Source organism: Pan paniscus, chromosome 15 (assembly GCF_029289425.2).
Source record: "Pan paniscus chromosome 15, NHGRI_mPanPan1-v2.0_pri, whole genome shotgun sequence".
NCBI lineage: Eukaryota > Metazoa > Chordata > Mammalia > Primates > Hominidae > Pan > Pan paniscus.
In genome coordinates, this window is record NC_073264.2 from 86,532,706 (window position 1) to 86,547,510 (window position 14,805).

At 37.3% G+C, this 14,805-nt stretch overlaps 1 long non-coding RNA gene across 1 annotated transcript in view; it reads left to right on the plus strand.

The window, feature by feature from the left end:
• LOC130540773 (uncharacterized) overlaps nt 1-8,661 on the plus strand; it is a 34,157-nt gene extending 25,496 nt beyond the window's left edge. Inside the window, exon 3 of the long non-coding RNA XR_008954771.1 lies at nt 8,271-8,661. This is a non-coding gene — a long non-coding RNA (uncharacterized LOC130540773). The remainder of the gene's footprint in view (nt 1-8,270) is intronic.
• Nucleotides 8,662-14,805: the final 6,144 nt, after the last annotated feature.

Consider the following 14,805-nt stretch of genomic DNA (forward strand, 5'->3'; position numbering starts at 1 on the left):
AGTACAATACAATAAAAGGAAAGGAAAGAGACTTACATTGAGACAGCATAAGGTGACAGATGATCTCTATGCCTCTTATTATTCAAATTTCACAACAGAATTATAAAATATGTCATCATCTCCATTTTACACATTAGAGAATTGAGAATTAGGCAGGTTAAGCAACTTGTCCAAGGTCACACAGTAAACAAATAGAGAGGTGAAATTCAATTTGCTGTCTATCTTACTCGTAAGCTTTTATCTACACACCATTGCCTTTCAAAACAAAGACATAAAAGTGAGAAATAAAGGGAAATACAATTATATTGAAGCTGTAGAGTTGAAGGATGGGTGTATTGTCTGTAGAGCATAAGCCTGCAACAAATTTTTTAAAAAGAAGAAGGAAATGTTGGCAGGATTTCCACTTACTTGTCAGTTAAAAGAGAATTCTCTACAATATTATGCAAAGGTACATCTGACCACATGAATACTCAGGAACTGACCTGTGTGTTAAATATCCATGCTAAAAGCATAAAGCTGTAATTCTGAGTGAGAGTTCCTGTTAAGAAAATATCCCTTTCTAAAATAATACATCATTAAAGCAGATTAAGTATTACTTGACTTCTCTTTTGCTGTTATTCAAATTTTATTGCATTTTTTGTTGCTATTCAAATGTTATTGCATTGTACATAATTAAACTAGCACTTATCATTAAAGTGTTCCATTAGGAAGCTCTAGGTAGGACAGACCTGCTGTCCTCACTCAAAGATCACTCTGGGGATTGCATACCTGGAAAATGTTCATTCCTTGAGGAATCCTGGAAGGGCACACTGATGGATTTATATTAGGGCACCATACTTCTCTTTTTTCCCCCTGATGAAATAGTGCCTATACTTTGTCTGTAAGGGCACACTGTCTTTTTAATTTCCAGGAGTCATGTAATTGAACAATGAGATTAATAAAATGAAAATTAACATAGAATAAATTTGTAGGCATATTTTATTGAAAAAATTAAGAAATATGTAAAGTTTTGGCATTATTTTTATAAACACTTTTATGCGGCCGGGCACGGTGGCTCACGCCTATAATCCCAGCATTTTGGGAGGCCAAGGTGGGTGGATCACCCTAGGTCTGGAATTTGAGACCAGCCTGACCAACATGGTGAAACCTTGTCTCTACTGAAAATACAAAAATTAGCTTGGCATTGTGGTAGGCACCTGTAATCCTATCTACTCGGGAGGCTGAGGCATGAGAACTGCTTGAACCCAGGAGGCAGGGGTTGCAGTGAGCAGAGATTGTGCCACTGCTCTCCAGAGTGGGCGACAGAGTGAGACTTTGTTTCAAAAAAAGAAAAATTTATACACACCATAAGATGACATTTTGCATGGAATATATTAATGGATTACAGGTAATATTATAGGTAATATTTTTCTTCATTTCCTGATTTTTTACGGTAAAAATACATGACTTTTTAAAGTTTAATAGTGTGGATTCAAAAGAAATACCCATTTCAATTCACTCTTAGAGATTAAAATTGGGTTAATTATCATGCTGACTCAGGTAAATGTTGTGATTTTTCTAATACAGAATATTTATGTGCCTAACCAGAATGCATAAAAATTCAGATGTCTGTTTACACCCTAAGCAAAAACTGTTGTAAACCAATTAAGATTATAGTCAAATGAATGAAACTTTAAAAGGTTTGTAGATCATGATTTCAATTAGTAATAATAATAACAATTGCTATATTTACTGAGATTACTATAGGCCAGGCACTTTTCTAAGTGTTTCCATCACTTAACATGTTTGAATAATCACGTGATATAGACGCTGTAATCATCCTAGTTTTCACCAGTGGAGGGGCTGAGGCAATGCTAAAACTGTTTTAATGACATTCTTGAAAATTAATTATAAGTTTACAAAAATAATGCCTTGTGAATGTTGAAATAAATCAGCCAAGACTGATGTTTCCATAGATGATCTTAAAAATATTTTTATTATGCATCTACACGTACATTTATTGCAGCACTACTTACAATAGCAGACTTGGAACCAACACAAATGCCCACCAATGATAGACTCAATAAAGAACATGTGGCACATATACACCGTGGAATACTATGCAGCCATAAAATGAAAGAGTTCATGTCCTTTGCAGGCTCATGGATGAACCTGGAAGCCATCGTTCTCAGTAAACTAACACAGGAACAGAAAACCAGACACTGCATGTGCTCACTCATAAGTGGGAGTTAAACAATGAGAACACATGGACACAGGGAGGGGAACATCACACACTGAGGCCTGTCAGTAGGTGGAGGGGAGGGGGAGGGAGAGCATTAGGACATCCATGCAGGGCTTAAAACCTAGATGATGGGTTGATGGGTGCAGAAAACCACCATGGCACATGTATGCCTATGTAACAAACCTGAACCTTCTGCACATGTATCCCAGAACTTAAGGTAAAATAATAAATAAATAACTATGTGAAACAATATATTTTTATTGTGCATCTAAAGGAAGCTAGAAAATATTTCTCCTTTCTTTATTGAAATAAAATAGTTTAGAGCACTCACTGCTCCCAGTCCCCATTCTTCAAAACATGTGCACGGACCACCTGCGTTGGAATCCTCTGGAGAGCAGACCCAAATCCCAGAGGCTCAAAAGTCTGCATTGTTAAAATGCTTCCTAGCAATATTTACAACTGCTAAAATGTAATGACTTCTGAGTTTATGTGGGAAATCAGAAACTTTTTTTAAAAAAATCATGCATTTCTGATTTTCACTTTCCAGTTTGACTCAATTGCTTTCTTATGTGTTATTGGAAGTGAGATGTTCACAGCAATTTTTTTTTTGCCCCACATATTCTTAGTATTCATCCCAGAATGCCAACGCCTCAACACTTCTTTCTGTACTTCCCCATTTCTCCCCTCCTACATTCTTGCAATTGCTGAGGAAATCGTGACTGAGAGAGGAAGTGCATCTGCTGACTTGGGCCTAGTATTTCAGTGTGTGAGTTTACTTTATACCTTCCACATCCCATACCTAGTGGCCATCTACACGGTAGTGGAATCAAATATCCCCATGTGGGAAGATTTATTTGTTTCCTCAAAGGATACAGGAACCAAAAGGGATCCAGTGGGGAAGAAAAGAGACTAGCTGCTATCCTTCACGGAGCCAACATTCTGCTGGGAGAGGCAAGAAAAAATCCACAAATGAATAGAAAAATAAATAAGTATAATAAAAGTTCAGAGAGCGATAAGACCTATGTAGAAAAAATGTTATAAGGGCACAATTACTGAGTGACAGATGGAGTAGAAGATGCTAGATTAGAAAGGAAAGGCCTTCCGGAAGAATTGGCATTTGAGCTGAAATATGAATGAAGTAAGAAAGTGAGCCATCCAAAAACCTGGGGAGGAGTGTTCCAGACAGACAGAAGAGAAAGTAGAAAGGCCTGAGGCAGGAGTGGGCTTGGCTTGCTCACAGAAAGCATGAAGGTCAGTGAACATGGTTCGAGCAATATGCGTGAGGAGGAGAGTGGGGTGACATGAGCAATAAGGTAAGGATTGACTCACGTGTGCCATTGTAGCCCATGGTGCTTGGATTTCATTCTGAGTGTAATAGAGACCATTGGCCAGTCTTGAGCAAGGGTGAGAAATTATCTAATTCACATTTTAAAATATCGCTATAGCCAGTGTTTAGAGAATTATCAGAGCCACAAAAACCTGTCAGTAGTATGTTACAGTCCAGGTGAGAGAAGACCGTGGCTTAGATGGAGTATTCACAGAATAGATGTTAAGACGTGGTCAGATTCTGTGTGTACACGTCTGTATTATGCAGTTAGAGACCATTGGAGTTGCTAATAGATGAGGAATGTGGGAGATAAAGAGGAGTCACAGATTTCTACAAGGTTTTGGGCCCACGTATGAAATGTTGACGCTAGGGACTGAGATGGGGAAGGCAGGTTGCAGGAAGACTTACGAGTTCTGCTTTCGATACGTCGAATTTGAGCATCAGTTAGCCGGTCAGTGAAGAGCCAGTAGGCGGTGCAAGTCTGAACTCAGGGGGAGATGGGAGTAGAGATCCAAACGACAGAGGCATGGGCGTGTAGATGGAATGCAAGTTCATGACTCTGGATGAGATCACCCAAGGAGGAGTGTACACACAAATAGAGAAGAGAAAGATACATGGATTCATGTGGCTCAGTGCCCAGTAGAAAACTTGCTCAAGCCTGTTGTTCTATGACAACGGGCGTGGTTTTTTAACTGCCTGCAAGTCACAAACAGCGTTGATCTGACAATAGGACCATGATATGTAGAATATAATATGTATGTTATTGTAAATAAATTGGAATATAAATGTTACCTGTTAATGTCATACAACCTCCTTGAAAAGGCAATTATTTTTCTTTTTGTTGCAATAAAAATTTGTGTGAATATATTAACGCCCCACAGTACAGGATTCATTTTTAGCAGTGAGTTTCAGTTTATCCTGAGAGGCAGGCAGATTCACTTATAAAAACTGGTGGTACAACTGGGAAGAAAAACTACCCTTTTGAGTAAGTGCTTTATAAAGGCAATTAAAGCAGAAAGATGTGTTTATGGGCTTTCACCCTTCAAAATGGCTATAGATCAAATTTATTAAAAATGTAATTTGGAAGAGAAGCTGGCAATACAGTAATAAAAAATGAAACTAATTTATCTTCAAATCGTGTGGCGCTTTTAGCCCTAACCAGCCTAAAGACTTTGTTACCCCACTACAAGTAGGAATTGAAAACTGCTTTTCAATTCCAAAGCATTTTGTACTAGAATGTGGCTGGTGTTTATATGGTCACATGAGAGGTTATTCTAATAGTTCAGGACAGAAAATATAGATATAATTTGTATATTTCTGAAACTTAGTAGGAATAATATTTAGGGTCTACTATAGCAAAGATAGAAAGAATTTGATGATGTAAACAAATCTACTATTAAAACACATGTATCCAAGTGGTTAAAAAAGGCAGTAACTTTTTGTATGTTGAAGTCAATACTTTTTCCTGTTTTGCAAAGACACTTTCTCTTTTTAAATTTTTTTTTAAAAAAATAAAAGAATATGTTTTAGATTTAGCAGGACACTGGAAATATGAGATGCTTTGAAAATTCAAATGATAGTGTTTCTTAATATTTCTCCTACAAAATTACTTTTTAGAGGAATTCATCTTATTTTAAGAGGAAATGTATAAACTTTTTTTCATTCAAGAATAATGTTCCAATGGATTGTTTCGTGTAACAAAAAGTATCATTTCCAACAGCATTCAAATTACTTCAAAATCCTCTATTGAAACAAATGGAAATGACCTAAAATTGGATGAAGTTGTTCACCAGTAAGGAAGGGGCAGCTTACAGAGTCAGTTTCACTGCACTGAAATAAAGAATGTCCTGTAGCACTTGTGGGTAGAGAGGAAGAGTCTAGTGAGCAGAGGAAACAGGTGATGAAATAAGGACAATGTGTGGTCACCCCAGTAAAATTAGTTGAACTAACTGTGTAGACAGGAAGGACAATTCTGACTTCACATGGAGGCTCTGCTCATGGTGCCTTATGAGTATGTCTTCTCAGGATCAGCACTGTTGAGAAATGTAAATCCCCACGTTTCCTTTCTTGCCTCTTGCCCACATTCCTAAAAGATTACGCTTAACTGTCAGAGCTAAAGAGTAGATCTTCATCTTCAATTCTTTCAACATGAAAAGATTATTATTAATAGCACACTGAGTGAATAATGATTTCAAAGAGTCCTTGTTATTATATAAGCCTGCCTACAAGGTGATTTCAGAATAAGAAATGTGAAGTGTTTATTTTATCAGAAATTGAATGTGCACTTGCCTTTCAAACTCTGTAACATCGTTGTAGTTAAAATAATTGAATATGGTTAAATGTCTACCCTGACTGGATTATCTTGACATTAGCCTGAATTAGCTAGTAAAACAATTATTTTTAAAATCCAAGTAGGTTTTATTATTAATTATAATTGGAAAGCACCATCCACTTAAAGTATTAATAATCACAGTTCTTCAGTGACATTAATTTAGAAAAAATAACAAAAATTTTTGCCTCTTCACCATGTATAGCCCAAACCTCGTGTAAATTAAATGCTGTATTTTTATTTTGTACAGACCGACTCACCCACCCACCCAAACACACACACACACACACACACACACAGACTCACACACACACACATTCTCTGTGGTTTTCCTAGTTCAGGAAAGTGATTATGATCAAGCAACAAACAATAGTGGTTCTCCATTTGCTATGCTGACATTAAAATGAGAGAAAGGACATTTTAAAAGCAACAATTACCACCCAAGTCACTATTCGGCTTCATATTTTTAGCTATAAAAATATAAAATCAAATAAGAAGGTTTTATGAGATCGAATGATTTTCCATCTCTGGGCAAAGGAGAGGAATAGCTGATTTGCTTTGTGAATATATTTCACCAGTGTCTATATAGAATGTGACAGTTACCGACTGCACAAACTGTATCCTTTTAGAAATGTAGTAAATTTAAAGCTTTTTATGAGTCTGTGTGAACCAAAGACACGATAGCTGGAAAAATCACATGTTGAAAAGAAGTTTATTTTTACTTCAGTGTCTGCCTAATAGTGCAAACCTCATCTTTGCCTGGAGGTGGTATATCTATGTAAATGAAGATGGGCTAATAATGTGAATATGAAATGGGATGGATCTTCTGTCTTAATTCATGTGCTATTTTCACATGAAGAATAAATGAGAACAAGATATTGATTACTATAAATTTTGTTCATTTTAGTATAAATATGTCCAAACACATTTGAGATTAAATGGCAGTTATATTTCTTCATTGAATGTCATTTTCTCCTTCTCTTTGATAGATATTACATAAATAGATGCAGATAGGTCATAGATATAGAGATGTAGATATAGCTAGATCATAGGTAGATAATACACATATATAGATGAATAGATCATAAATCTACCTACCTATCTATTGCTATATATGAAAAGGAAAGAGAGAAAGAGAGAGACCAAGGTCAGCAAATATCTCTGTAAAGGGCCAGATAATTAATATTTAAGGCTTTACTGGCCATATGGTCTCAGTCATAACTACTCAAGTATTTTTGTGTTGTAGCACAAAAGTCTTAAACAATATGTAAATGAATCAGTGCAGCTGTATTCAAATAAAATGTCATTTGTGGACACTGAAAATTCATTTCATATAATTTTTATGTATCATAAAATATTATTTTCTTAAATAATTTCAAAACATAAAAACTATTCTCAGCTTGAGTTCCATATAGAAAGAGGCCTTAGGGCAGATTTGGCATGGGCCATAATTTGTAACCCGTAATATATATAATATTCAATTGTTATTTTTAATCTCAAAGAATCCCATGGCTCTTTGTGAAGCTGTCAACTCATTATGATTTGCAAACCTCTCCAGAGTAAATATGAACTCTATACAAGAAAGTGAAAGTTGGTTTTGAAGCAGAGGACTTTTTAAAAGAAAATGCAATCTTATTGCACAAAATGGAACACAGCCAAAACAGAAAAACTCACACCTCTACTTAAAAGAAAGTGCAAAGCAAGACTACATCTCAGCTAAATGTTTCATTATAGGATAAGTTAAGATGTATAATTAGTCAAAATAAGATCCCAGTATTTTCACAGTATTGCAAACACAGTACAATATTAATTTTCACATTATATTTTATATGCAAACAAATTGGGTTTGTCAAAAAAAGGTGTTGCTTTCCTCACAAAAGCTGTCTTTGATAATAAATAAGAATTCTACTGAAAAACTGAAGCTTTCCATATGTGACAAATTTTGGAAATAAGAATAAAAGAGAAATGTAGCATTCTCTCTTAAATACATAATTTTACAGATGAAACTTCTTAAACTAATGCTGAAAAATTTGAATGCCCAACTCTATCGACTTATGCAAAAGAATGAATGGATACATAAGCAAGTGGGTTTTTTTGTTTATTTTGTTTTTTAAGATTTCATTTAGCATCCAGGTCACTGATAGGGTGTAGACAATGGAAATAGTTCCCTCTTCCGTTCAATTACAATTCCTAATCAGTTGGATTTGTCATGTGGTTCTTTCAAGAGTGCTGTAAATGTTGCTTCCTATCCAATCTCGATATTCAAAATATTACTAATCTTTGTTTGTTTTTGATGAAGGGGTTCATGCATTTCTGTTAAAGACTTAGACTTGAGAACTGAGCACTAGAACCTACATTCAAAGTGTTTCTCTCATTTCGTTCTTTGCCACTAGGAATTAAGAATGGGTCAATGAAATATACAGCTCCTTTCTGGAATGTACCTGTTCTGCTACAACCATGGAAATCCTGACGTTTCTGTGTCTTTCAGGGACAAGGGTAATAGAGGAGTTTCAGACTCCCTCTAAAACAAAACAACAACTGAACAATAAACAACAGAAAAAGAACACAAAAAAAGACGGCGGTACTCTTTCCCCTTTCCTTGCTTTCTCCTGCTACCAAAACAAACAACAAAAACTACATTGTCTCATTGGATGATGAAGCTAAAATTTTGTAGCAAATCTATAAAAGAAAAGAAGTGGAAATCTACTCAAGAGCTACTGTAAAACACTGTATACAAAACAACCACTTTGATTCACATTAAAAAGTGTTATCTGTTTCTTTGAATTCACAAGCTAGATATTAATCCATCTTTAAAAGAGAAGAAAGCAAAGATCGTAGATGACAAGTCTGGCTTTCTTGTAAGTATCTTTGAATCTGTATGTTTGCCATCACAAGTTCTCAGATCTATTAACTATTGTTTACTTCCAAAAAAAATCTGGCATGGCTTATGAAGATGTATATATATAACAACATCAATATGAATGGGATAATACAACAAGACCAAGGGAAACTAAACTTGTGTAATTATTGAAGGTAGTAAGCATCTAACAGACATTTTGTTTGTTGTAGTTTAGATTTAAATTTGCCACTGAAATCAGCCTCTTCTTGGGGATTTCCTGCTTGTACTGATGAGCCAATACCCCTCCCTTTATACTCATTTTCACAGAAATTCTTTGCTAATTCATTGCCTAGCTCGCTCTGTAACATTCATAACCATCTTCAACACCACCTCCAGACTGACTGCAGTTTGACATAAAAAATGGCCTTAGAAAAGGCTCTGGCTGGGAAATTTCATTCCAGCATGGCAGAAATGTAAAGAGTCTGTTGTGATATAAGTACTATTTATCAGGCTCCTATAAATCTCCTTAGCATAGTCAGCAGAGTCCAAGATACAAACTTCCTAGCAAGTCTGCAGGTAAATTCAGATAAAGCAATCACAACTTGGCCTGGGGAGTGGATTCATGCTCTCTAGAATAACAGTTGCATGGTGTGCAAAAAGATTCTGCAAAAAGAGTCAAAATACTAGTAATAACGATAATGATAATAATTCATTCCACAAATATGCATGAAACACCTATTAGATATTCATCAACATGAATCACAAGACCTTGCAACAATTATATTGCCATTGATGATTTTTTTTTTAATTGAGACGGAGTTTCACTCTTGTTGCCCAGGTGGAGTGCAGTGGAGTGATCTCGGCTCACTGCAACCTTTGACTCACTGCAACCTCTGCCTCCCAGATTCAAGGGATTCTTCCGCCTCAGCCTCCCGAGTAGCTGGGGTTACAGGCACTCACCAACATGCCCAGCTAGTTTTCTGTATTTTTAGTAGAAATGGGGTTTCATCATGTTGGCCAGGCTGGTCTCAAACTCCTGACCTCAGGTGATCCACCTGCCTTGGCCTCCCAAAGTACAGGGATTACAGGTGTGAGCCACTGACCTGGCGGATGAATTTTTAAGACTGTTGTATGAATGCCTGTGGGGTATTGCCCAAGAATAAGGTGCTTTCCAGAGTCTTTGTCCAAGGGTTTGTGATTAACACTCTTGAACCATCTGTGAATGGCTCAAGAGGCCATGATGATGGCATTGCTATTGATGTTGCGGGAAGCCCTACAGGGAGGTTTCTTCTCCACAGAGGATATTTCACCATTATCACAGTAGAAATTAGTATTTAAGGAACTCAAGCCATTCCTGACTGAGTGAATGGTAGCAGCAGATGGAGCTGAGGCTGCAAGGGCCAGATGCCCTTGGGCCTTACCATGTCAGTGCCTGCAGGGCTAATTTTCAACTTGCGAGTCTGTTTCACTTTGCCTGAGGCCCTTCTCTAGTCATAAGATCTCACTCTGCCTGCTGTAGTACTGGGGAAAAAAGGGCCCCTAGGAGCAGCCCTCAGCCAGTGACTGACTGGGAGTTGGTGCAAAATGCACCAGTTGCCTCACCCTTGAGGTGGGGTGTTGCAGATCCACTTATGATGCTTTGGCTCCCAGAGAACCCATCTGGGTGGAATTGCAATCTCTCATTGGAAACTTGCTTGGAAAGAAAGTTTTCTTGACTTTCTGAGGCCTTCCCCTCCTCCCGATTCTACTTCTTCATTATCAGCATTTCCAGGAACCACACACCAAATAAATAACTTGCACTTGAATCCTTGTCTCTGGGTCTGCCATACCTCACAATGAACCCACTAAGCAGATTTCTTAAAATATCTTCTGAGAGTAAGAGTGGGTGGCATTCTTCTTTTACATATTATTGGTATGTAAGAAAAAAAAAGCTTTTTAAAAAGAGCTTGAAATTAATTTTTTTCTCTAAGAAAATAAAATAAAATAAGTGCTTGCATATCTAACCAGTTTCCTTAAATCAGATATGCACACATCTGGGATAATGATAAAAATTAAGAAATTGGGAAAGCTAGAGTGAGTTCTGATAAAGCATTTATGAAGTGCCCTAATCCAGTCAGCCATCTTGCTGTTAGCCAACACTTTATTATTCTTCATAGAAAAAGGGTTTTCATCGATATTTATGTGGCCTAAACGTTCCACCCGATATTTATGAAGACTATTTGATGAAGTAAAGTAGCATGATATCAGGACCATGGTTTGAATTAAACTCTGAACCCTTCTTCATCTTAATGCTACATTTTGAAATTATTTCCTATACCTCAAATGAGAATTTGACTACCTACTACCCCTCAAAATGGCTCATGTTAAAAGAAATGCTAGTTATAAAAAGATATGGCACTCACTAAATGCCTAAATCATTCTGATGCATGGATCATCAAATAATTATCATTGCTCCAGCAGCATTGAGATTTCTATTACCCCTCTAATTTTTCAAAATGGTAGAAAGCCGTTGGCTTCTGCAATTTCACATGTGATACTTGTCATTGATGTGCTGATTCTGATACTAACATAAGATAAGCTGAGAAAATCAGAAAGTTTTAAACATTTTGATAAGCTGTTTGAATCAATAAGAAATATGTGAAATTTTAAAAAAATAGGTGGATAACTGTATACTATCTATACTCCTGACATTCACCTCATCCCTGGTTCAACACTGTAACACACCTGCCCAAGTGGAAGGCCACAGCCCTGTGCCTCGATCAGTTTCAACCACCATCTGCTTTAGACTCAAACCTAACTCAGCCACTCCAGCAATTACTGGAAAAACAAAACAAAATAAAATAAAAACAAACACACAAAAAGAAAGACACATGTCATAAGGGCCTTTCTAGATTATCAAGAAGGTAATAATTTCCAATTCTGGAATGATGCATTTGCAAGTATTAAAGACATTTGAATTGCCACTTTTGCTTTGCCTGAAAGTGTTTCATTTGTGCTTACAAACAGAATCAGGATGGTAGGGTAGAGAGTTTGGAGGGACCAGTTGCTTATACCTCATGAACGATAATGTTCGTGAACAATGAACTGTGAAAGAAATGATAATGTATGGGCAAGAAAATGTATTGCTCTTACATACGGCAGGCCATTCCACAACACCTTTCTGTCTGGTTTGTTTTTATTTTAAATATTGTATGAATCTATATTAACTCATAGTCTCTTTAGGGTTTTATTTTCTAAGGAAAAGGGTGCATCCTTAACTTAGAAAGCGGATATGCAGTCCTGAAATCCTTTAACCTGAATTCAAATACCAGGATGTATATATCCATTTATTCACCAAACGTTTATAAAGTGAGCACTAGCTTTTAGCTGAGCAGGTTTATAGATGCTGGGTATACCCAATCACCTAGATCATGACACATAAATTTTGAAAAATTCAATAAAGATACTAAACTCAAAGTAGAAGTTGAAGGTAAGGTGTGGCCAGAAGAAAAGAGTGATCAATTCTTTCTGAGTACATGGAAAATTTCACAGAGGAGGTCATACTTTTACTCAAGACTAGAAGGAAATGGAGATAGATGTTTGTTAGATGGTGAAGAGCCAACAGGGCATCTCTGTCAGAGGAAAGAGTGTGCTCAGAGGAATGAAACAGCCAAGTGCATTCAAGAACCAGGCACTTCATTAGGACTCAAGTAAATGTGTAATGAAAATGGCCAGAAGCAAGAGTGGAGAGATTGGCAGGAACCAGAAGGTGGAGACCTGAATAGCTGGGATTTTATTCTGGAGGCAATGGGAGCACAGGAAGATACTGGGGAGGGGTGAACAGAGGAATAACAGCATAGCATATGTTATTTAGAAGGGTTTCCTCAAGGCCAATGGGAAACTAAAAGTAAAATTCATGCAGTATGTTTCAGGCCTCAGGGCTGGGAGTGACAAGCACACCTTCCACATACACACCCTCCTTTCAGACACGCAGGATGCGATCATAAATATTTCTGTTATTACATACAAGTGATGGCGGGAGGTGAGTGATGGTGATGAGAAGGAGCAGAAGAGCCACAGAAGATGAAAAGGAATGGCTGGTGTTCTCGTCAGATATGCCGCAGCCTGGCAAACATTTGTCTCTGGGCCCCTCCTCTATTTTATTATCCACTACTTACTTCTCTGAAACATCCTATTTCTATCCTTAACCCAGAAGCATATTTTTAAAAAAACCCTTTCATCTGCAGAAATATCCATCCATAGGAAAGATAATGGCTTCTTTTATTCTTTTTTCTTTTTCTGAGACAGAGTCTCTCTCTGTTGCCCAGGCTGGAGTGCAGTGGCACCATCTCGGCTCACTGCAACCTCCGCCTCCCGGGTACAAGCGATTCTCCTGCCTCAGCCTCCCAAGTGGTTAGGGTTACAAGCATGTGCTGACATGCCCAGCTAATTTTGGTATTTTTTGTAGATGCTGGGTTTTGCCATGTTGACCAGGCTGGTCTGGAGCTCCTGGCCTCAAGTGTTCTGCCCACCTGGACCTCCCAAAGTGCTGGGATTATGGGCTTGAGCCACCATGCCCAGCAAGACTAGGGCTTTTTAACATCCATTTAGATGTATACATATGACAAAGTTACTTACATAAGATGCTGTATGGTGAAAATACAGCTTTAGGAGAGAGAGAGAGAGAGAGAGTGTGTGTGTGTGTGTGTGTGTGTGTGTGTGTTTAATTTCTAGATGTCAAACACTTCAGTAAATTGGCCTATGCAAACCATGTATATGTCCACTGCCTCCAGTATGATTAAACCTAGGGGATAAAAGATTCTGAGATTCCCAGGCTCTGCATCTGTCACTAATAATTGTAAATAATATACATGATGCTAGAATGTGCATTATGCTTTCAATCTGGTTTTACATCTGAAATGTTTCTTATATAAACTGCCACATCGTCCAATGATCAGCAATTATAGTAAATCAAATTCAGTACCAAACTCTTTTACCTTTCCTAATGGCAGAAGGAAATGTCTTCCTCACCCTGAACATCAAAAACATCCACGATGACCTGCCTGTAATAATGTCATCAAAAGTGCACGGATCACACCAGAAAACACATGAAATGAATTTTCATCTATGGCATTGCTTCCAGATAAAACTATCATGAAAAAAAATAGTTTTTCAGTGGCTGTAAAAGAGAATATGGAAAAGATATTTACCCCGCATCTATTTCTTCTTATCCTTCATCATCTCTCTGACTGCTTGTTTAATTGTCAACCTGTCTCTTGAGTTTCATACCCTTCCCAAATGTGTTTTCCCCCTCTGCCTTATCTCTTCAAAGCCATCAGTCACACAGCAGATTTGTAATGAACTTGCTCTCTGCCAAGGCAAAAAAAAAAAAAAGGTGACATCATTTTCAAAAAGGGGGAGATCAGCACTTTAATCTCAGTGAGATAGAAAATAGAACAAAGGAAATGCCTGGCAGGAGTAAAAGGGGGAAAAGTTAGGGATGGAGAGCAGGCTTTCTTTGCTTCTCCATGCTTTGTACACTGAGCTTTAGAAATTTGGAAACCATTTGTTTTCCATTCTCATCGTATCCTGCTGGCCATTTATGGTCTTGTCCAGAATAATTACTGGAAAAGGAGCATGGCATTCTCTCTCTCTGCTTTTGTGAGTTTGGTGGGATGGGCTGAGGGTAGAATCCTTAAATGCTTATTACAGAGTTTTGACATGGAGGCAGCATTTCAACATTTTCTTGTGAAGTAGCTAACTCACGCATCTGGTCAGACAGGTGTATTCTAGCTGTGTACAAATTAAAGCTGAAATAAGAATGCAGAGTTATGATGGTGGAAGAAAGAAGGAGCAAGCATATTGCTTTAAAGAGCTGAAGATCCCATCAGACTAAATTATAGACATATGTATCAAAGGTAATGTGGAAATCAGCTCTGAAGGCTCAGAGGCTAAGACATTAAAACAGCTGTTTACAATAACTTGGGATGTATAATCAGAATGATTTTATAAAAAACATAATTCTCCAAATTAATCAAGCTGAAGAGAAATGTGGGTTCTCTCCATTTACTTGGGGGCCATGTGCTGGAGATTATCAAATATGTACCATT